The following is a 24,995-nucleotide window of genomic DNA, read 5'->3' as shown; positions in this document are numbered from 1 at the left end:
GGCTTTTTTTGGGACTGCTGACCTGACAAAGAACTGCTCATTCACACTCAGCTAGCTGCCTCTTTGAGAACTGAGACTCGCAACTGAACTTAGATATCCTGGTCGCAGTCAGGGCAAAGTCTTTCTATACCATGAATACAGTAGGCACAAATGCTTGTAATGTCAAGATATTGTGTGTGTGTGTGTGTGTGTGTGTGTGTGTGTGTGTGTGTGTGTGTGTGTGTGTGTGTGTGTGAGTGTTTCTAACTACAACAAAACTTTGTTTATAGACAAAGTTTTAATGGTTTTGAATTTCAGCAATTTTGCAAGTACTTTGAAATTCTAATGACAAATACCAATTACTTATCAGATGGTTAATTTTGTCAGTAATTTTTAAGTAAACACCAAGAGCTATTATTAAATATTTATTCAATGTTTGCATTTTAGATGGTGTACTATAACCTTCTGTGTATGACATACATAGGCAGCTTATAACATCTGCACAAAAAAAATCTGTGAATATCACTTCAGCCTAGCAATACAGTGTTACATTAGAACAACTTCCATCATTTCTTTTGAAGAAAAACAAACATTTTAATAGGTTTCAATGAAACACATAAAGAAAGGTGATTGCTTAAAATCCATATTTATGATACGTTATGTTTATTTTTAAATTATATAATTTTTGTGTAAGAATTGTTTTTCATGTTGTAGGGACCTAAACCTTGTCACCACAATAAACAGAACATGCTGGAGGAATAGATTCCTGTCCCAGAGACTTCCCATACTCTGGAACAGACTACCTATCTATGTCAAACAGAGCTCCTCATTAGCACTCTTCAAGAAAAATATTGATGATTGAATGGGAAATAGGAAATTCACCCCAGGATCACTTCTGTGGCTCTGCTCGACAAGGGCACAGGAAAATAATTTTCTTGGGTGGCGAAAGTCAGGGTACCTTTTTGGCTAGGCTTATATAGGCCCTAGGCCCAATAGCCTAGTACCTACCTATGAAGTATTGCACCTTCCTTATTTATAATTATTTAACTGCTAAATTCTAGTACTAGATAACTCGCCTTCCCTGTGATGTTTAGTTTTCAATTGTACTTCTCTCTGGTATCCTTCATCTATTCAGGATAGTGGTTGTACAAGAAAAGTTGGGAAGGTTGCAGTTGAACCTGTTGTCACCTCTCTCCCTATAGGCTGATTGATCTTGCTTTTTCTTGCTGAAATGTTGAAATCAAAGGTCAATTAAATAACCTCTGATACTAAGATGACCACTGTCTTTTCGCACCAGAAGAATCATGATAAATATAGACTCACTGTAGGATCACTTGACCTCTACCAGCTAAAAAAACTGACAAATTTTATTAACATCATCATCATACTACATACACACACACACACACACACACACACACACACACACACACACACACACACACACACACACACACACACACACACTAAAACAGCAAACCGGAGCGAGGACTGTTGTGAGTCAGCAAGTTTAAAATTCCATTTAAAATGTAGAAAAACATTGTAAATGGAGCAGATCCAGATATAAAACAACCTTTTATTAAAGAAACATTCAAATAAAATATTGTAAGCATGTTTGTCTCATGAAACTTCATCAGACAAACCAAACTAACATGAATAAAGTTTAAATATGTAACAGAAGACACACTTCTCATTTGTTACAGCCAATCAACAGTAAAATACAAAAAATAATGCATAATTTATGGGTTCAATGTTCTTGGAGTTTTAAAAAGCATGTGTTAAAAGTAGTGCAATAGTTGGAAATCAAACCCAGATCAGCTGCTTGAAAGGCAGTTGTGCTCACTATACCACATGAAAAGCACTGAGCATGATAGGTCAAATAAGTAATACATACATTTCACATCAAAATCTTTTAAAACACTATAAATCATACAATAAATAGCAATATGATAAATAATAATAAACATTTCAAATATGTCGGTACAGTTAAATATTTAAAATGTTAAAACTACTTTTCTTATGCTTTTATTCTTAAAATACTAGTTATAGAACAATAATAGTCCATGGTCTGCCACTTTCTCCTGTCTTCACTACATTCAGTACAAAAAACTTGTAGGAATGTTCTGTATACTCCAGACAGTGCCTTGATAAAACACTAGTTTCATATTTTAATCTTATAGCTCTCAAATGTTCATCAATACGGTTCTTTAACTTCCTTAATTGCAAACTTTTTAGAATATTTAAATAGAACTAAGGAGTTTTTTAAATTTTCTTCTTGTGTGAATGAGCATGAAATTTATTTTCTAGACATCCACCTAAGTAAGGGTTTTGTAAAGGGTAGTTTTGTAACAAACATGTTTCAAAAGGTCACTTACTTAAACAGCTATTTACATTTTTCCAGTACTGACCCATTAGACAAGAAGAAAGATGTTGCTAAAGGTCAGTTTTTAAGGGTGGCTAGGGTGGTCTCTACATTTGATTTATTTTTAGAGGAGTGTGAGACCTTAAAATCATGTTTCAGAAGTGAGGTTATGCACACAACTTGATATATGACATTATATTGAAAAATGTAAATAAATGGGAAAGAGGTTATTTTAAAGCCCTGTTTAAAGGAGAGCAAATGGTAGGGTTGACGCAGATACATTGCCTGCTACTTTAGAATGCAATATGCAGGCAAGTAATGAATTTACATGCTCATTTATAACTACTTTCTGTACAAACAGTAAGCAAGTAAAATACATCTTGCAAAAAAACCTGGCAGATATTGCAGTAAGGCAAAGAGATAGGAGATGTAGTGGGTCAAGGACTGGTTATTGTGTATAGGAGGGAACTGAATCAGAAGGATATACTTGAAAGGACACCACACTTTAAATCCACAGGATCCATTAAAAGGTGTGGGTGTTGTAATTATTGTCCTTTCATTCTTGAAATTGAGGGAATTTTCATTAATGATTTTAAATTCTAGCCAAAAGACAAATGTTATTGTATATCTGAAAAAGTAGTGCACTGCGCCCAGTGCAGTGTATGTGTACACTTCTACATAGGTAACACAGAGAGGAAGTTAAAAAAAAACATATTTATGAACATTTGGGAGCTATAAGATTAAAACACTAAACTAATGCTTTAGAAAGGCACTGTCTGGAGTATACAGAAATTCCTTTAAGTTTTTTGTACGGAATATAGTGAAGGCGGGAGAAAGGGGTGGACCATGGACTATCATTTTGGAGAGAATGGAATTAGCCTGGCAGTTATGCCTAAGGGCTAATTACTGGCCAGGTTTGAATAGCTACCTTTCTATAACTAGTATTTTAAGACTAAAAGCACAAGAAAGGTAGGTTTGACATTTTAAATATTTAACTGTATCTATATATTTGAAATGTTTATTATTGTTTATCATATTGTTATTTATTGTATGATTTATAGTGCTTTAAAAGTTTTTGATGTGAACATTACGTATTACTTATTCGATCTCTCATGTTCAGTGCTGTTTATGTGGTATAGTGGTGAACACTGAAAAGCAGCTGTCCTGTGTTTGAGTCCCAACTGTTGCATTACTTTTAATACATGCTTTTTAAAACTCCAAGAACATTGAACCAATAAATTATGCATTATTTTTTGTATTGTACTATTGACCGGCTGTAGCAAATGAGAAGTGTGCCTTCTGCTACATATTTAAACTTTATTCACGTTAGTTTGGTTTATCTGATGAAGTTTCATTAATGAGACGAAAATGCTTACAACATTTTATTTGAAAGTTTCTTTAATAAAATTTATTTTTATTTTTATTTTATTTTACATTTGTTTACTGGGAAAGTCCGACTGGAACAAGATCCATTTACAGCGGAGGCCCGGGGAGAAAGCTCCATTACATAATGGTACAAATACAACAAATGACAGAAAAATTTCTGTACAGAGGCATATATACAATCGAGCTCCATGTCTTTATATGACAACACAATCCACGAATGACAGAAAATTTCTATACAGTGGCATATATACAGTCTAGGAGATCTTACATACTTTAGTTTGCTTTGAGCATGCTTGGTGTATAGATAGCAAAACTTTGAATTCCCTATTGGTAGTACAAAGCATAAAAATGAAGGAATGGAATTTGGAAAATAATGCTATTCGGGAGATATGTGATAGCATGATAAATAATTTGTAGGATAGTAGTTCCTGATAGGGAGTACAGAATAGCTGAGGTAAGCAGAGGAGATGAGGTGTGGCAAGTTAGGAGGAGAGCAGAAAAGATTTTATGTGATACAGGGACATAAAAACATAAAAGGTTGCTTTATATCTAGATTTGCTTAATTTACAATGTTTTTGAACATTTTTCATGGAATTTTAAACTTGATGACCCGCAACAGTCCTCACTCCAATTTGCTGTTTTTGGTTTGTTTTGTGGCCTTTCAGAAGCGAGGTTAAGCATACAACTTCATATATGACATTATGTTGAAAGCTGTAAATACAAGGGAAAGAGGTTATTTTAAACCCCTGTTTAGAGGAGAGATCAAATTTGAAAACAGGGTAAATAGAATAAGCAATGCAGATACGTTGCCTACTACCTTAAAACGCAATTTGTAGGCAAGTAATGAATTTTCATGCTCATTTCTAACTACTTTCGGTACAAACAGTAAGCAAGTAAAATACATCTTGCAAAAAAAATTGGCAGATATTGCAGCAAGACAAAGAGATAAGAGGTGTAGTGGGTCAAGGACTGGTTATTGTGTATAGGAAGGAACTGAATCTGAAGGACATACTAGAAAGGACACCACACTTTAAGTCCACTGGATTCATAAAAAAGTGTGGGTGTTGTAATTATTGTCCTTTCATTCTTGAAATTGATGGAGTTTTGATTACTGGTTTTAAATCTAAGCCAAAAGATAAATTATATTGTACCTCTGAAAAATTAGTGTACTGCGCCCAGTGCATGTATATGCTTCTGCATAGGTAACACGGAGAGGAACTTAAAAAAAGTATTTATGAACACTTGAGAGCTATAAGATTAAAAGACAAAACTAATGATTTATAAAGGCACTATCTGGAGTATACAGAACATTCCTTTAAGTTTTTTGTACTGAATGTAGTAAAGATAGGAGAAAGGGGTGGACCATGGACTGTTATTTTGGAGAGAATGGAATAAGTCTGTCAGTTACACCTAAGAGCTAATTACTGTCCAGGTTCGAATGGCTACCTTTTTATATCTAATATTTTAAGACTAAAAGCACAAGAAAGGTAGTTTTAACATTTTAAAAGTTTAACTGTATCTACATATTTGAAATGTTTATTATTGTTTTATTTATCATCTGTGGAAGGTTGGGCGCTGGGCTGTCAACTCAACACCGTAAAACTCTACTGCCAATCTTGAGAAGACAGGTGATCTGCTGTGGCGACCCCTAACTGGGAAAAAGCCGAAAGAAGAAGAAGATTATTGTTTATTTATCATATTGTCATTTATTGTACAATTTATAGTGTTTTAAAAGTTTTGATGTGAAATTTATGTATTACTTATTTGATGTATTATGTTCGGTGCTGTTTATGTGGTATAGTGCAGAGTACAGCTGCCTTTCAAACAGCTGTCCTGTGTTTGATTCCCAACTGTTGCACTACTTTTAGTACATGCTTTTTAAAACTCCAAGAACATTGAACCCATAAATTATATATTACTTTTTGTATTGTACTATTGATTAGCTGTAACAAATGAGAGGTGTGTCTTTTGTGGGTCTATATTAGAACATCGAAGTTTCAGAACTTTGAATGTTCTAATATCGAACCCAATTCAGCAAACGCTGACAACATCGAACATTCAGAACAGCTAATTTTTCCTAGGGAAAAAATTTGCTGTTCTGAAACACATACACACAACACAAGCACACCAAACAAACAGCAATCCACACACGTACACCTAAAATCTTACATCTAACCCTACATTAAACTGTACATACACCACTAACTATCCACTTACCTTAACACAAACCCTAACCCTAAGGTCCGTCACTATCGCACACTCAACTCACCCGCGCTCTAACCCTAACTCACCTACCCCGCCCTAACCCTCACGTCCACACAATCGCACACTTACCTGACCTGCGCCCTAACCCTTACTCACTTAACCCACCCTAACCCTCACATCCACACAATCGCACACTTACCTGAACCCGACCCATAATGTTCCACCACAGTGCTGAAAATAGCGAAGCGACAGAAACGGACAACCAAATTCTTTCCCTGGGAAAAAATTCGGTTTTCTGCAGCTTCGCTATTTTCAGCGTTCGCTGAATAGGGTTCGATATTAGAACATTCGAAGTTCTGAAACTTCGATGTTCTAATATAGATCCGTCTTTTGTTACATATTTAAACTTTATTCAGGTTAGTTTGGTTTGTCTGATGAAGTTTCATTAAGTTATGAGACAAAAGTGCTTACATTTTATTTGAGCATTTCTTTAATAAAAGGTTGTTTTATATCTGCATTTCCTTCATTTACAATGTTTTTATACATTTTTCATGGAATTCTAAACTTGCTGACCCACAACAGTGTACACTCCAGTTTAATTGTTTTTGTTTTTTTCTGTGGCCTTTTGATTTTGCCTGATACACAGGCACACTCACACACATACATGCCTGCACATGTACATGACTGCATTTTCATGAGCTATATGTGTAATTCTATTGTATATGATAAAATGACATAGTCGCATTCTTTTAAAAGCAAATATTTTGCATTTTGTTGGATTTGACACTGCACATTTGAATAATCAATACACATTTAACCTGCTGAATCATTGCCCTAAGAGCAAACACTATAGCAATCTTCTTATTGACTTACACAGTGCATTTGTGGAGGTATGAGCCAAAAAAGGTGATTCAAAAGAAATTGAATGATTTTGAAAACAATGAAAAATCTTTTTTCTAACTTGCACTTCCAAAATGGTAATTATGAGTAGGTCATTTAAACAGCTCTTAAATTAGTACCTACAAAAACTCTTGAAAAAACAGGCTAAAGGTTTTGGAAGTTATGACATTTTTGTGCGGAAAATCTTCCTTTGCATATGAATTGAAAATTCATGGTGTATAACTGAGGTGTAGTCCATAAATTAGCCATTAATCTGCCATAAAAAATATATCAGTAGGTCAGACTGCCTCACATATATTCTTCTCACACAAATGTTCTCATATAGACTCTTGCATTGCCATAGAGTAAAACAGATCCTACAGGACCTGTGCATAGATAACTGGATTTTGTGATCAGTCCCTCACCTGGTAATACATCATAAACATCTGAAATGTATTAATTGTGTGGTGGCTTAACAGCCTCTGAATGTTATTGAAAATGTAGGTGCATCACAGAAATTCAAATCAAACCTTACAAACCTTACAAAGGAAGCTGAAACTAGGAAATCATGAAAAAAATCTGTTTACAATTCTGTGGTGCATATTCTATTGCATTTTATCAGGGGAATGAAACAACAGTGAAATAACAGCAGTGAAATGAAATGGTTGGATACACCCTCGTAAATAGTTTAGTACATTATACACAGCCATTGCTTATTCAATTGAATAAGGTAAAGGCTTATTTTAATCATACAAACCATAATCTAGCTTATTTGCATGTTACAGGATTTGTAGAAAAGACTATGAGGTAAACAATATGTATAAAGATGTGTTTTGTATTATGGCTAAATGAAAACAACCAGTCGTAAATTCATCCTGATACAAACTAGAAAATAAAGCATTTTTTCAGGGAAGCAAGTGCCTACACTTCTTATGTAATTCTTAGCTCTCAACATCCTCAGACCTGTATCTATTATCTATCTATATATATATATATATATATATATATATATATATATATATATATATATATATAAAATGGTCCACTATGTAATTTCAGAAATTCAAAATCTTCAACATCAGAATTCCGAAATTCAGATGTTAGAGATTTTGAAATCTTGAAATGCAAAAAAAAAAAAAAAAAAAAAAAAAAAAATAAAACAAAAAAAGTTAAACATCACATTGCACCCCTCCCCCCCCCACACACACACACCCTGCTACTTAAAAATACCAACTTTGAGATCGCAGAATGGTAAAGCTACCATTCCGCACTGTTGGGTGATCTCAATTGTTTAACTTCAAGATTTAAAAATTTCGAACATCCAGACATCGGGATTCTGATGTTCGGGATTTTGAGATTTCAAAATTAAGAAGTGGACCTATATATATATATATATATATATATATATATATATATATATATATATATATATATTTTTTTTTTAATATATGGTTTACCATCAAAATGTCGATTGCACATCATCGAATGTGCAAATTGGCGACATCTTTATGCAAAATCTGTAATGCCGATTTGTCAGAATGTCACAAAAACACCAAACATTGACATTTATGAGCACTCCATATCTAAAAACAAATGCTAACATTGGTCAAAAAGGTAGCAAGATTTTGCAGTTCTGAATATTGGTGTTCGACATTCTCAACAGTTGCATTTCGAAGTTTGAGTTAGTGGTGTAAACCATATATATATATATATATATATATATATATATATATATATATATATATATATATATATATATATATTTATATACACACATACATTGACCCTTTGATGACACAAACACGAGGAAGGAAAACATGCCCCAAAAGGAATCACTGCTGGTGTACACTTAGAAATCTCACCTGTGAGATTTGCTATGGAAAACAAAACCTGAGTTCAGATTCACTGAGTTAAAATCTTAATTAGATAGCATGAGGTTTAGGAAATCTTTTGGAATAGGGGAGTTAGATAACTGACATATCTACAACAAAAGTGAATATGCATCGAGAATTTGTATGTATCAGCTTGTATTTTACCTGTGTACTAACAAACTGTAACATGATAGTTTGATTCTGATATGAAATAGACTGCAATCTAGATATGGATAGATGAACTAGAGTCTTCTCAAGCCAAGTTCAAGCTTAAGTACAAGTCTGGCTCTGTCTCATGGTTTAGCAAGTTACTGAAGTAGTAATGAGACAGAGCAAGCTGCATGCCCTACCCTGCTGCTGCTGTTTGGTAATCCTGACCCTACCCTGCCCTGGAGTCACAAGGAACTTTACTCTGTCATGTGGCTAATAGGTCAGAAATACATGAAATGTTCCTTATACATCCTGTGAGCTATCTCTCCATCAAAGTGCAAGGCATTGTTAGTACTTCAGGTCTCGCTCCCATCACAGCTATCAGCTTCAGTAATGGAATTGACTGCATTTCTCTAAATGAGTTTTCACATCTTTTCTTGCCAGGAAACATTATGGCCACAGTGTTAGTTAGTGAGGCATGTGAAGATCGCAAAAAAACAAACAAAAAAAAAAAACATGTAGACAATATAGTCATACTACCTATTTCTGTAGTAGCTAAATGAAGTGAAGTGTATCTTTCTTTTACAGGAATGCATTCCTGTAACCAAATGAAATAATGCATTAACTTTTCTGGAATAATAAATCATGACCCTGAGTTACTACAAAATGTAGTTTTGTTTTGTTTTCTTTTAATTTATCTTCATCTGTTTGTTAACTGGGTATGCCCACTGGACAAACTGTCCCTTTTCAAGGTGACCTGGGAGCACTGCCTGATTAACTAAATTGGTCCAAGTCATACAGTAGTTAGGTGAAAGTTGAAAGAATCTAATCATATGCCCTTAACTACAGGAAGCAGTTCATTAACAGGTCAGAGCCCTAATCCTTTGCATTGCCAGACTGATTTCAGGTACAATGAATCAAGCATTCCATATTACTAGACTGTCCAGCAAGTCCTTTAAAACATTACGTTTGACGTTTCTTGATCTAGCTCTAGCCATACAGATAGCCTTCATCTGTAGTTTCTAAGCCTGTTATATCCCATCATAACCAGATTACTGATACCCATAATAAATCCTTACCATACCACCATGAAAGACAAAGGAACACTAATGGTGCAATTTTTGTTTACTTAAAAAAAGGCCTCTGACACTTTAAATCACTTACTTTTCATAAATCAGCTGCTCATTTATAGCATCCTTGTGACAGCCAGTCACAAGACAGCAAAGTATCTAAACAACAGAATGTCTTACATTCAAAACTCACAGGGCAATTTCTTCCAGTTACAGTCAAAAGTCACACGGCAACCTCAACAGAAGTACACTATCATTCTGAGTTCCTGAAAGGGCTTTGAACTCGTACTTTTCACACAATTTATTAACTTCCTATTTCCCATGTAAATCAATTATTTTATATTTAGATTAACTGATCTTCTTTAGAAATTGTTCCTTGCCCTCACTCTCTTGCATATATTTTCAAGCAGAATATAATTTATAAGACTTGCACATTTATATTTCTTACTCTTCTACCAGATACTGCAGCAAAATGTATTAAGAGAAACAAGCCTGGGGATACAAAACAGAGGTGCTCCAGAGTTGACAGAACATTAACAGGAGACGTAAATGTGGCTGTTAATCTAGGTTCAGATGACACAACCAAACTGCATCCACAGTTCAGCGTTGCAGAGGAAAAAAGGGACTGGGTTAGCAGGGTACAGAATTATACCATTTGACAGATTTATAGCAACATTTTAACACCTTCAGAAAACATATTTACTTATTTATTTATTTATTGACATTTGATTACCGGAAAAGACCGACTGGGTAGAAGCCCATTTTCAGTGGAGGCCCAGGGAGAAAAGCTTCAAATTATTACAAAACATTGTAAGAACAATCATTTTAAAATCTTCAAAAATAAAGCATAAACATCTGCAGTTTAAATAATTATAACAAATTAGCGATAACTTAAAAACATTGGTTAAGAATAGATACAGGTTATATGACAATCATAATATTTATAGAAATTTTAGACAGTTTGTACAGAAATTAAAGGTACGTTAGTCTAATACAAACGAATTGCAATATGAAGTGAGGGAAAAACAGATTTACGGTATATTTAGAGAGAAAGTCACGGAAGACAATTTAATAGACGTAAGGAAGTAAGTGAAGAAGGGAGATTAAGGGGGTATAAGCAATGAAAAGGTACTTGTTCACATTTAGGGGTATAATTTATCCTGGTTTTGAGCAAGAACAGAGCCAGATTTTAGCTAGGAAGTCTTTCAGAGTGGTTTTGGAAGATGGGAGGAAGGTTACTGACCTGATGGATACAGCTAAGGAGTTCCAGGCCTTAGCAACCTTGTATGAGTACAGACAATGCTAAGCAGATTTGATGGGTTTGTAGACAGACAGGAGTTTTTGGTCACTGGATTGTAATAACAGACTGGAACATATTTGTGTAGAAATAGCTTTTAGTGCTAGACAGGCAGATGGATGTTGGTTAATTTTATAGGTGGTCAGAAGCTGTGTGTGTTAGTTGATGAGGCAGTTCTAACCAATGTATGCTTTTTAGTGCTATACAGTGGTGGGTGCTGAAAGTGGTACATGCTGCAAATTTAGCAACTTTGTTATAACAGTGTTCAAATTTTAATTTTTGTGAAGTCTGGAGGTTAGTAAGCATCGGAGCGCTATAAGGAAGTGTGGGCAGGAGATAAGTAGTAGCAAGTGTAGTTTTAGTTGTGTCAGTGAGAATGTTTTTGGCTCTGTAAAACATCCCTAGTTTTTGCTGAGTTTTTCTTACACAGTTTTGTATATGCAGGTGGAATGTAAGCTTATCATGCACTATCACCCCTAATAATTTGCTATGAGAAGTGAATTTAATGGTTGCATTATCAAGAGAGAGGAATTTAAATTTTGTTTTTTCATGAGAGAAGGATTTGGGGAAAAGTAGTAATTTTATCTGTTTTGTGTTGAGTATGAGTTGTGAGTTACAAAGCCATGTTTCAGTGTCTAGTAAAGCCTTTTGATTATTTTTTATTTGGAGGTGTACCATGTTGTCAGATGTGCAAATGAGAGTGGAATCATCCATTTGTATTGTATTAGGGTGGCCTGTTGTGTCGATGTATAGAGGGTGTTGATGAAAATGTTAAAGAAGGGACCAAGGATGGAGCCTTGTGGTACACCAGTGGTGACTGGGAGGTAAGGAGAGAGTATGGACTGCCATTTTATTGACTGATACCTATTGAACAGGTAGCTTTTGTACCACAGAAGGGTGGGTTGAGAGAGACCTAGAGAGGACATTTGAAGTAGAAGTTTGCTGTGACAAACCGTGTTAAAGGCTTTAGATAAGTCTAGAAATAAGGACGAGACTAGTTTGCTGTTATCTCTAGCTTTATTGACAGTATCTACATAAGTTAGAAGCACAGTGCTAGTACTATGGAGAGAATAGAATGCATGTTATGTAGGGGATAAGAGCTCTTCTTGCAGGAGATATATTAGCAACTGTTTTTGAATATATTTTGCAAGTATTTTGGTGAGGGGAGATATGACTGCTGTAGGTTTAAAGTTATTACTGTCTGTTGAATTTCCTCCTTTGTGCAGAGGGATAATGTGTGACTTTTTTTCAGAAATAGGGAACATGGGATTCCTGGACTGACCTATTTATAAGGCCTGAGACAGCACAAGCAAAGCTATAGGCTGTTATTTTTAGGTACTCGCTTGGAAGGGCATCAGCTAAAGAAGAGCATGGTTTAAATTTGTTTAAGAGTAGTTTTATATAGGATGCGGGCACGTGTTTGAAGGTGAAAGTGGATGTGGTTATATGTGGCTGTTGTGCAGTGTTGGAATTAGATGTTGAGGAATCCATGGTTAGAGATGCTATACTATCAATAGAATAAGAGTTTAACTGTATTGTAGTTTTGAATGGTGAATTATCAGGAGAGTGCTTTGGGTTGAATTTTTGGCTGAGATATAAGATTTCTTAAATAGATGTCTAGAATTGTTTAGGGTTGTGTTTAGAGTTAATTTATTTGCTTTTTAGTGTAATTGCAAAGCATTCTAAAGTTTTCAAGATATTGAGGTGTTTTATATTTTTGACATTCTTTCCATGCTTTTTCTCTATCCTGCATTAGCATTTTATACTTTATGGATAGCCAAATTGCATTATTTGTTTTAGGAGATGCAAGGTTATTTACGATATTTAGAAAAGTTGTATTGGATTAATTTACAGCATCATCTAAAGGGAGGATTTTTAGGAAGTTCCAGTTAATGGATGATAAATATGTTGTTTTATAAATATGTTGTTTTACTGGATGTGTGAGATGTCTGGTCATACAGACTGGGATATAATCCCTGAGAGAGTCTGACATTAAACCTGTGGGGATATTAATTAGCTGAGTAAAACCATATAAGTTCATGCTAGATGTATGTTAGATTAGGGATTTCCATTTTAAAAGAGTTATTAGACATTAGACAGGCTAAAGGGTAAAATAAATTGTGTTTCATTTATACATAAAAGACAGTTAATCAGAAAGGAAAATAACCTTGCCTGCCAAGCATGAAAAGACAGTTTATTAAAAAGGAAAGCTAAGCAGAAAGTGTGCAGACAGAATGTTCTTTTCTCAAGGAAAAGTTCAGCTACAGGCAATCAGAATATGATGTACAGCAACTTGAATTGTTTATCAGTATTGTTAATGGATACAGTATTCAGATATTGTGAAAATCTAATAAAACCTTATTAAATGAACTACAGTGTTTGGAGAATTCATTTTTAAAAGTGCACAATACTTGGTCCATAAGGGAGAGACTGACACCTATTCAGCATGAGCTTGGGTAATTAAGACTTTCATTTCTCAGTCTCATTGCATACAGTGTTTCCAGCTAATTACAGCACAGTACAGGATTATCAATTCTTACAATGGCACTTAACATGACCTGCTGTCTGGTGAGAGATATATACCTCTCACAACCCAGCAAGTGGCTGTAACCCTTTCACATCTAGTTTTCTGTACTACATATTTTCTAAAGTTCACAGTAACTGTTTATACAGCAGAAGTACTACAAAAGCCCTCCAAAAAGCACACCACCCTTTCAATTAAGGTATTGTTCATTTCCAGACTTGGTTACACTATGTGTGTTCTATAGAAATCTTCAGAACAGCAGAGTTTTGTTCAACTTCATGTGTTTTACAAACTATAAAAATAACACTGTTTTCATTACAGTGCAGCACTCTATGTTTTATTCAACTACATGTGTTCTAAGAAACTTCAAGAAAAACAGCTGCAATTAGTAATTTTTTCCAGGTTTACTGCAATAACTTTAAAGTTTCATAACAGTTTAAATTGACAGCAAATGTTTCATAACAGACTTTTACAGTAGCATACCGGCATTTTTTCCATAAATAAAGCCATGTTGGCATAACAAGTTTGTCATTAAGACAGCATTACTTTATGTAAAAAACAGACACAGCATACTTCAGAAAAGCCTCACATAACTTTAGCAGACCAGTATTAAATCAAAGCAGTATTCCTTCAGAACATAAAAGACATTATCCAGTTATGAGATATCCAACAGACTTTCATGTTTCCAGAGTGATGTCATAAAGTCAAGAAGCAAGAAAAAGGTTAATAAGCTACAGACAACGGCTCACATTTCTTCCAAGCCATATAGTTATGTAAAACTTTATATGTACATTTTAGTTAACAGTTCAACAAAATTTAAATTACTTAATTCATGTTTTTTTTTGCATGTAAACATGTCAAATAATACTGCAACAGTTAAAATGTCAGTAAATTTTTGGTTTAAGTTTAAAAATGTTTTCTTAAAGTTAAAGCTTATTAGTTCAAAAATGTTAAATATGTCTAAATGCAAAAGGTTTAAATCACAAAAGCAGACTAATAACTCAAAAGTCAGTATGGTCTCCAGTTTAAACGAACATGCTTCAGCATGTAAAATTCAATATAATATTTCAGTTGTAGTATAGTTTCACGTACCGATAATCAGAATATAATACATACAATTCAGAATACAAAAGTAGATTACAGTGTTACAAATGTCAACACAATCTACATACATAACATGCAAGCAATTTCTCAAGTTCACATTGCTTCATCTAGTTTCTTATTTTCAAAATCCAGTACAATGTTTGCACTGGACAGAGATAAGCAGAATCAAAGTGCAGATTTTGTAACTAAAGAACAGACTTCAGTGCTAAGTAAAAGAATACATTCCATAGCTATCTGTAAAGATCAGAGCAATAATCTATCATCGCTTAAGGTTATTTCATTGTTTACAGACAAATCGATTTTAGTTGCACATATAAAAAAAAAGTGTGGTCTTGTAAAAGGTCAAAGATTATGGCAACTAACACTTCAAAGTGTAACTGCTCTGTATATACTGATTTAGATTTCAGTAAAGAAATATGTGCAAATGTCCACATTTTAAAAAATTGGTTACAGTAGAAACATGCAGATTTATGGGTTAAAAATAAAATTAATTCCATTTCAGCTAATTTAGCTGAAGCGCTCAGAAAGACATTTTGGGTGTGGTCAGTTAAGAAAAAAGAGTAACCGTATGCCTCTATGTCATGTAAGGTATATCAGAACTAACAGTCAAATTAATTAGCAGAATAAAGAGTTTGCAGTTACAGTCTGACAAATAATTTTTTTGTATTATTGTTTTGTTTAGCAGTCATTAGTTAAGTGCATACACAATATTGTAATATAGACAAAGACAAAATAATGTTTGCTAGTTTACAGAATGTGAAATTTAAAGTCAATGCTACATTGTAAAAGTGACAGCACAGTTAAAATTCAAATCATATGTATAAAAGAGTACATTATGTAATCAGGTTAAGACTGTATATGTTTCGTATGGAAATGGCAGTTTGCCAAGTACCTCAGCTCAGATTACAGGCAGCCTAGCAAGCTGAATTATGTCATAGGGCTATATGGCATCCATTTTAATGCATTTACAGTTTTACATTCTTGCAGCATTCAGTACTAATGGAAAGTTAAATGATGTCAGTTAAAGAAAGGTTATGGTAAAACAGTGGATGGAGTTTCACTCACTGAACAGGATGGTAAAATCTAAGGGTCACAAGACAAAATGTAAAAAGTTCAGCAGTTAAAACTGATTGTATATATAGGTGCAAAAGTGCAGTGTTACACTATTGCTTTGATTTTCATTTAAAATAAGTTCAACTTGATACAACTACCAAGTTAAATGCAATTGCTACAGCCAAGGCCTTAGAAAAAGCTGTCCATTTAGTGGTGAGACAGAAACAGATTTTGCAAGCATCAAATGTCAGTAATTAAATTTTTCTTGTAAATACTGATATTAAAGCAGAAAAACAGACTTCACCAGTCCCAGCAGTTAAATGTTTTTCTTGTAACAGTTTCCTAAATACTGGAAAAAGAAACACAAGCATGTAAAAGCTGGTATCAATGACCTAGTTCATAGGTTCATAGGTAGGTACTAGGCTATCAGCCCTGGGGCCTATATAAGCCTAGCCAAAAAAAAATCCCTGGCTTTTGCCACCCAAGAAAGTTATTTTCTTGTGTCCATGTCTAGAGTCACAGAAGTGATCCCTGGGGTGAATTTTCTATTTCCCATCCAGCTGTCAAGATTTTTCTTAAAGAGGGCTAATGAGGAGCTTTGCTTGACATGAATGGGTAGTCTGTTCCAGAGCATGGGAAGTCTCTAGGACAGGAATCTATCCCTCCAGCACGATCTGTTTATTGTGGTGGCAAGGTTTAGGTCCCTGGAATGTTTTGCTCAGAGGGATTGGGGTTTCTTTAAATGTAGCATGTCCACCAGATCTGGGTTTGACATGGCTTTGTATGTTAGGCAGAGGTCACCTTTGAGTAGGTGATAAGCAATGGAGTAGAGCTGGAATTTTTTGAGACGGTCTGCATATGGGATCTGTTTGAGGCTGGTAATCCTCTTAGTGAGGTATTTCTGTGGCCTTTCTAGTTGTTGTAGATGTCTTGTGAGGTACATGCCAAATGAAGCATTGCACTTTATAATGGGTCTGATGAGTAGAGAGAAACAATGACCTCTTTTTTCTGGAGGTGAACCCCTTTGTGATGAGTTATGCCACGTAGAAGGATTTCCTGACTATTGTGGATGTGATTATCAAAGGAAAGACTACTGTCCACCTGTGTCCCAAGGTCTCTTATCCCACTTTCAGTGTTTAGTAGGCTAGTGCCTATGTAGTAGTTCATGGGTACAGTGTTTTCCCACAGGGGATGATAATGCAGTTGCTGGCATTGAGCTTGAGGCCATGACTTTGACACCAAGCATCAGTCTCAGTGAGGTCCCTTTGTAGAATGTTCATTAGGCAATTCTATTATGGCACCTAGTTTGCAGTCATCTGTGAACTTTGTTAGCCAAAGACCTGCTGTATTAGCCTGGACTTCTGAGAAGTAGATGTCAAACAGGAGAGGACCCAGGACTGATCCCTGTGGTACTCCACTTGTCACTAGTCTGAAGTTGGATTTGGAGTCAATTACTTTCACTGTGTGGGTTCTGTCAGTGAGCCAGTTGGCCACCCATCTTATGACATAGGGATTTATGTCCATTCTAGTGAGTTTATCTATAATTACAGAGTGGGGGATGGTGTTGAAAGCCTTGATGAGGTCAAGATAGGCTGTGTGCACCAACTTACCCTCATCCATGGCTCTGGTGACTGCTTCAAAGAAGTCATTCAGGTTTAGGAGAAATGACCTACTTTTACAAACCCAAACTGAGTAGGGTCCAGAGTTTAGAGGTTACCTGTGTCCTTGTTTATAAGCTCCATGATGATATGTTCCATGGCCTTGCAGACCAGACTCATCAGGCTAATGGGATGGTAGTTCCTGGAGTCCATGGTGGTGCCCCCTTTGTGGAGTGGGATAACTGTTGCTGTGCACCATTCAGTAGGCACAAAGCCTGAAGTGATGCTATGATTGAACATTGTACTTAGGTGGGGTGCCAGTTCGTTCTGTAGTTTGTGCAGAATGCAGCCTGGAATATTGTCAGGTCCCATGGATGCTGTGTTCTTGGCTTTGAAGAGTGCCGTCTTTACTTGCGCAGCCATGATTACAGGGGCTTTGCATTCTTCCAGTATAGTGATGGGCCCTTTGGTGGGTGAGGGGGGGGGGTGAAGTTTGCACTGAGCCTATATGCCAGGATGTTGGCAATATCAGTTGGTTCTGTATATCTAGTGCCATTGTGCTGTAGCTCAGAGCAGATGTGAGTGTTGCCATTGAGATTCTTGACATAGCTGTAGAATGCTTTGTGGTTGTTTTTAGAATCAGTGGTGATTTTATTTTCATAACTAGCTTTGGAGGATTTTATGAGGGATCTCAGCTTCTTACTGAGGCTGACCAGGGAGTTCCTGCAATCAGGGGATTTTACTCTTTTTTGAAACAGCTTCTTCCTTCTGTTGTAGAGTTTGTTTATGGCAGGGGACCACCAGATTGGCTTTCTTTTTTTGGAGGATAGCATCTTGGTTCTGTTGGAGATGGCACGATCCATGCACTCATCTATGTGCTTATACAGTGCATTTGTATAGGATTCAGCAGTCGTACTTCTATTTTCCATCTGTATGGGTGTCGTGAAGCTTCCCACTTCTGTCTTAAGAAGCCTGAAGTTGGGTTTGGAGAAGTTTTTTTCAGTGGTTTCCATAATGGGGGGGGGGGGGGATATTGATGTCTAGGGTGATTAGCTTGTGGTTGGATCTGACCAGCGAGGAGTTGACCTCTGGTGTGGAACATCGGTTGCCCATATTGGTAATGACCAGATCCAGGATCATGCTGCCCCTGGTGGGGGTATTGACAAGCTGATCCAGGGCGTTGGAATTTATGAATTCCAGAAAGCATTGAGAAAATGAATTATTACATGAGTAGTTTTCCCAGTTGATGGTGGCGTAGTTGAAATCGCCCATTATTAGGGTATTGGGCTCTACCTTAATATTACCCAGCATATCAAGAAACATGGAGAGGGCATCCTGGGGCATGGTGGGGGATTTGTAATAAGCTGTAACCTGGATTGCAGTCTTGCCCAGTGTTAGTTGCACTTAGATAATTTCAGATGCATTATGTTGAGCAATTAGCCTGGAGGTGTGGATACCCTTAATGAATATGGACACATCTTCTCTTTTAGTGTTTTGGTCCAGGTTAGGTGGTCTAAAGGTGTGGTATGAGTTATAACCTGGTAATGCAGGGGTGCTCTCTGGAGCCTTGAACCAGGTTTCCGTCACTGCACAGATGTCGATGTTCTCCATTTTAAAGAGTGCCTCGAGTGAGTGCATTTTGAGGTTTAGACTTCTAGCATTGAGTAGCATTACCCTTAGATTTTGCTTGCTTATACCTGCTTCAGTGGTGAGTTTGTCATTTGAACTTTGCCTAAAAAAGGCACTATAGGGGTGGCAAAAGCCTTAGCCAGTATCTGGAATCCCAGGGGGTGACAGGTGCAGGTCATCTCTGGCAAAGCATCATGGTCTGTTGATCATGTCATCCCAGGCAGACACTGGATCCCCTTAGAATGACACTAGAAGCTTAGCCAATTGTTGAAATCAATCATTTTGTCCTTGTATTGTGGTATCATTCTGGGTGATCTCAGAATACTACTCAGGGCTAGGGTCATACCTACCTGGGCTGCATGATCCGAGAGCTCCTCCATGTCTCTTTTCATGTAGTCTAGGGATGTATATCTCAGGTCATTCACATCAACATGGACAATGACAGAGTCATATTTGTACTTGCTGTGGAGTGACCTGAGTGTTTGCATTATGTGATGGATCCTGGCACCCGACAGGCAGCTGACAGTAACTTTCTCCTTGTTTAGCCTGTTGAGTGGGACATTAGTGTGCCTGACTATAGAGTCACCCATGACTAGTGTGTTGGGTACATTGTTTCGCCTTATGGGCTGAGGTTTAGTAGCACACTGAATTTGTGGGCTATGTGTCATTTGGGTAGTGTTGAAGGGTGGTGTTTGCTTGCGTTTCAGCTTTGGAGGTCTCTTTTGTTTGAACAGATTTTTATTGAGAGCCTCCACAAATGTAGGTGTGTGTTTTGTGTTACTATGTGTGGGTTTAGGTGATGTAGGTTTTGATGGACTGTATTGAGTGTGGTGTGGTGCAGGTGTTTACCTTCTTCTCTTGACTGTCTAGTACAGTCTTGAGTGGAGAGAGCTTGGTTTCCAGTTTGGCTATATAAGAGCATCTCTCACAGGTTGTAGTGTTGGGTGGTAGGAGAAGAGGGTTGTCAGTTTACATGTGGCAATTGCTACATTGCCCCAAGATGCCCAGATTTATCAGGTGGACAGGGGAAAATACCGGGAGATTAGACATACATAAGTACTAAAAACTGTTTTCCACCTAACAAGTGAGGAAAGTTGAGTGCTGCAGTAATTTGTAGATTATTTAGTGCTTGCAACAAGTTTTGAACAAGTGCTGAGCACAAGGAAACACTTTTGAGTGCTAAAACTAGAAAACTGGCTAGTTCTAAAGGAAAATTAGAAGAGCAGACTTTCTGGCACTTGGAATAGTTTAACCCTAGTTAAATGATGCTGTGTGATGACCAAAACTGAGAAAACATGGGTTATTAAACAGAAAGATGAAAGGAATAAAAATAGCCCAAAATGGCCAGTAAAACTACAGATTCTGAGCTGAAACCACTCCTCCACTGACAGATAGGCTGCTCAAAGCTCACCACTCTCACTGATGAACAGAGAAGCTTCCTTCTATCTTAGTAAAGTATGAGTAAGGTCTGGCAACACAGAAACTACAAAACAGCCTAGAATTCAGCAAAATTGGAAAACTGGACTCTATTGGTTATAGAAAGTTGGGAAGCGAGTAGAGAGAGAGGATTTTATTTTCAAAAATTAAAACAGATACAGTAAAAAAAAACTTTTTAAAGCAAAACAATGGCTATTGCACTTGAATGTGTAGCCCTCAACAGTTCAACAGTTAAAAAACACTTAAAAATAGTCAGTTAAAGTGCAAACAGTATCAGAATTCAAAAAAGCAGTTCAAATAAGTTGCAAAGTTAATAAAAAATGCTCAGAATAGTGCGGCTAGTGAAAATAAGCAATAAAAAGCAAAACAAAGGTACTTAATCCACTCAAAGTCTCCCTTTTCTCTCTCTCTGCTGTAGAACTCTGTAGGATGCCCAGGCAGGATCTTGCTGAGGTAATGCAAGCACAAAAAACATGCAAACACATGTTTTTAAACAGAAAGATGAAAGGGATAGAAATATCCCAAAATGGCCATTAAAACTATAGATTCTAAGCTGAAACCACTTCTCCAGTGACAGATAGGCTGCTCAAAGCTCACCACTCTCACTGATGAACAGAGAAGCTTCCTTCTATCTTAGTAAGGTCTAGGCAACACAGAAACTACAAAACAGCCCAGAATTCAGCAAAATCTGAAAACTGGACTCTACTGGTTATAGAAAGGTGGGAAATGAATAGAGAGATAAGATTTTTTAAATTAAAACAGATACAGTAAGACAAAAATGTTTAAAGGAGAAAAATAGCTATCACAATTGAGTGTGTAGCCCTCAATAGTTCAACTGTTGGAAAACACTTAAAAGTGATTAGTTAAAGTGCAGACAGTATCAGAATAAAAAAAATAGTTCAAGCAAGTTGCAAAGTTAATAAAAATGCTCAAAATAGTGTGGCTAGTGAAAATAAGCAATAAAAATCAAAACAGAGGTACTTAATCCACTCAAAGTCTCCCTTTTCTCTCTCTGCTGCTGTAGAACTCTGCAGGACACCCAGGCAGGATTTTGCTGAGGTAATACAAGTGCAAAAACCATGCAAACTTGGGTTTTTAAACAGAAAGATGAAAGGGATCGAAATAGCCCAAAATGGTCAATAAAACTATAGATTCTGAGCTGAAACCACTCCTCCAGCAACAGATAGGCTGTTCAAAGCTCACCACTGTCACTGATGAACAGAGAAGCTTCCTTCTATCTTAATAAGGTCTGGGCAACACAGAAACTACAAAACACCCCAGAATTCAACAAAATCTGAAAAGCAGAGTCTACTAGTTATAGAAAGACAGGAATGAGTAGAGAGATAGGATCTTATTTTTTTTAAAAATTAAAACAGATACAGTAAAGCAAACACTTTTAAACCAGAAAAATGGCTATCACACATGAGTGTGAAGCCCTCAACAGTTCAACAGTTGAAAAATACTTAAAAATGATCAGTTAATGCGCAGACAGTATCATAACTCAAAAACAGTTCAAATAAGTTGCAAAGTTAATAAAAAACACTCAGAATAGTGCGGCTAGCAAAAATAAGTAATAAAAAGCAAAACAGAGGTACTTAAGCCACTCAAAGTCTTCTGTTTCTCTCTCTGCTGCTGTAGAACAATTCAAGACACCAAGGCAGGATCTTGCTGAGGAAGTACAGTGCAAAAACTGAGCAAACATGGGTTTTTAAACAGAAAGATGAAAGGGATAGAAATAGTTCAAAATGGCCAATAAAACTACAGATTCTGAGCTGAAACCACTCCTCCAGTGGCAGATAGGCTGCTCAAAGCTCACCACTCTCACTGATGAAAAGAGAAGCTTCCTTCTATCTTAGTAAGGTCTGGGCAACACAGAAACTACAAAACAGCCCAGAATTCAGCAAAATCTGAAAACCGGACTCTAACGGTTATAGAAATGTAGGATTTTTTTTTTAAATAATTAAAACAGATACAATAAAACAAACACTTTTAAAGCAGAAAAATGGCCATCACAATTGAGTGTGTAGTCCTCAACAGTTCAACAGTTGAAAAACACTTAAAAACGATCAGTTAGACCAGTTTTATAAATTTTAACATCACCACAGGAATGGGGGGGGGGGCAGTTTCAGAACAGATGAGAAAACAGCAAACAATGTCAGCAAATATATAAAATAATCCAGTCAGGCAAAAATTAAGACAATGTAGAACTCTGAAAAGTGCCAAGAAATATACTTATCAGTGATATATTTCCAGATTATTTGAGAAGTACTCCAGTCAGAACACAAGGAGATACTAGTTCCAGTTGTTTCCAATAAATCTAAACAGGTTACTGATTTAAATATTGTTAGCTTTTCAAATACAGGGCAGCCCACTACGGTTAATGTCTGGGCAAATTACATAAGTAATATACAGTGTTCAAGCCCAAAGGATAATCAAAAGTATGCTGTAGCTCAGGTTAATGTTTCCAGTAACATACCAGATTTTCAAAATATTTATAAAGGTTATGATAGTTCACCACCAAATCAGTTGGTGTATTTGACTTTATTCTACATTAAAAAGGATGGCAGACCATACATTTCATTACTCATGACAATTTTTACTCTATCAGGGCTTAAAAGGTCAAATGTAATTGCAGTCAGCAGCAAGTCTTTGGAGTTTGGATTTTTAAATAATGCCAATCAACCTGGAAAGAGAATAACAGCAGAATTCTTGATACATCCCCAGTGTGACAGTACCATTTTTGGAAATTACATTATGTCAAAATTAAGTGTTGTGTTAAAATTTTATGTAAAAAATCAGTTTGTCTACAGACTTGCAAGATCTTATCAGTGGCAAATGTTTATTTAATGCAGAAAAATGTATGTTTATTCTCATGCAGAAACATGTAAATAAAGTCAGGGCAATAAGCAATGCTATCAGATTATAATTGTTAAAAATGCAAATGTTATTTTAAGGACCTGATACTAAATAAAATCAAACAAGAAATGATGTTTAAAAGGCCTACCTATAAAGAGGACACTTCAACATTAAAGTAGGCCTTCCTTTACTTCATCAATGACTGAAACAATGCAGATCAAAATTTGGCAACTGTTTATATGTTTTGGTTATTTTTTCAATGTTTGTTGTTAAAGCAAGTATGTATACAGTCATGTTTTCAGGTTCATGGTAACAATTATACAGCAGTAGTAGTTTTCAGTTTATCTGTGTTTAGATAGATTTCAATTTATTTGTGTTCAGGTAACACTGTCAAAATGTTCTCATGTTTCAGACAATTGTAGAATATTATTAGTTAGAATATAACATATACCAGTTTTAGTTATGCTTTTATCTGTGTTTAATTAACACTGGCAAAATATATTAGTTTAGTTTATTTAGTTTCCAGAATATACCCAGGTATTTTTAAATGCTCAGTATATGCTATTGTAAATATCATTCAAGTTTCAGAATATGAGATTCATATTCAGCTATGTGTTCAGTATTGTACATTTCAGTCAAATCTGAAATACTTTACATTATTTAGTCATTAGTTAAGGGTAAAGTAACATAAATATTTTTACAAGCTTATTATTTAAGTAATAGGTAGTGATAGTTATTCAATGCATTCAAGACATAACAGGGCAAGCTTAATTTGTTAATTCGTTTACAGATTACAGTGCATGTTTACAGATTGCAGTGCACTTTGCATAATTATTGTACATTAGTCAGGAATTAAGGACACTAACAGACAGTGTAAAGGTATAGAGATAAAATACAGAAAGTATAAGTTTTAGTAAACTATTATAACTTATAAATATTCATAAAAGTTAAAAAAGGTAAGTAGCATTATGAAACAAATTTAAATAAAATGTATAGACACAAGTTAACACAGAATATGGTAAGTTTCAAGACCATTTATAAAGTTAGCTTTTTAGTGCAGATTTCAATTAATCTTCAGAAAATAGCCATCATGCTTGATAGGCTATACAATATGTAGCAGAAAAAAGCTGCCAATGAGGGGATTTCCTCTATATCCAATGCAGTAAAAGAAAATTAAGGTAAAAGGTATAACAGGTGAGCCAAGTGGGCTCAGCGGTTGAGGCAAATCTGAAAAGATCCAATAAATGCAGAAAAATGGTAATAAAAGGGTACAATGCAAAGTTGCCAGCCCAGTCATGGGAGTAAGGTTGTAAGCAGCTAATAATACAACCAACAGCTACTAGGTTATGTAGGTTTTCAGAATATTTGGCCTATCATAAGGTATAGGTTTTAAAATCCTCAGCTAAAAAAAGTATGTAAAGAAATTCAGGAGTGTATAATATCCCTATAGACTAACCCTATGTTAAGAAAACCTCGGTTGCAGAGAAGTGCCAGTTTCAGAAAAAGCATGGTACATTATACAAATACATTTTGCAAGACTTTTTCCTACAGCAAAAAGTGGGTTAAATAATGTACAAGTTTTAAAAGACTCCAAT

Source organism: Protopterus annectens, chromosome 8.part0 (assembly GCF_019279795.1).
Source record: "Protopterus annectens isolate FY-2018-M chromosome 8.part0, PAN1.0, whole genome shotgun sequence".
In the NCBI taxonomy this organism is placed as follows: Eukaryota; Metazoa; Chordata; order Ceratodontiformes; family Protopteridae; genus Protopterus; species Protopterus annectens.
This window is presented reverse-complemented; position numbering follows the sequence as displayed.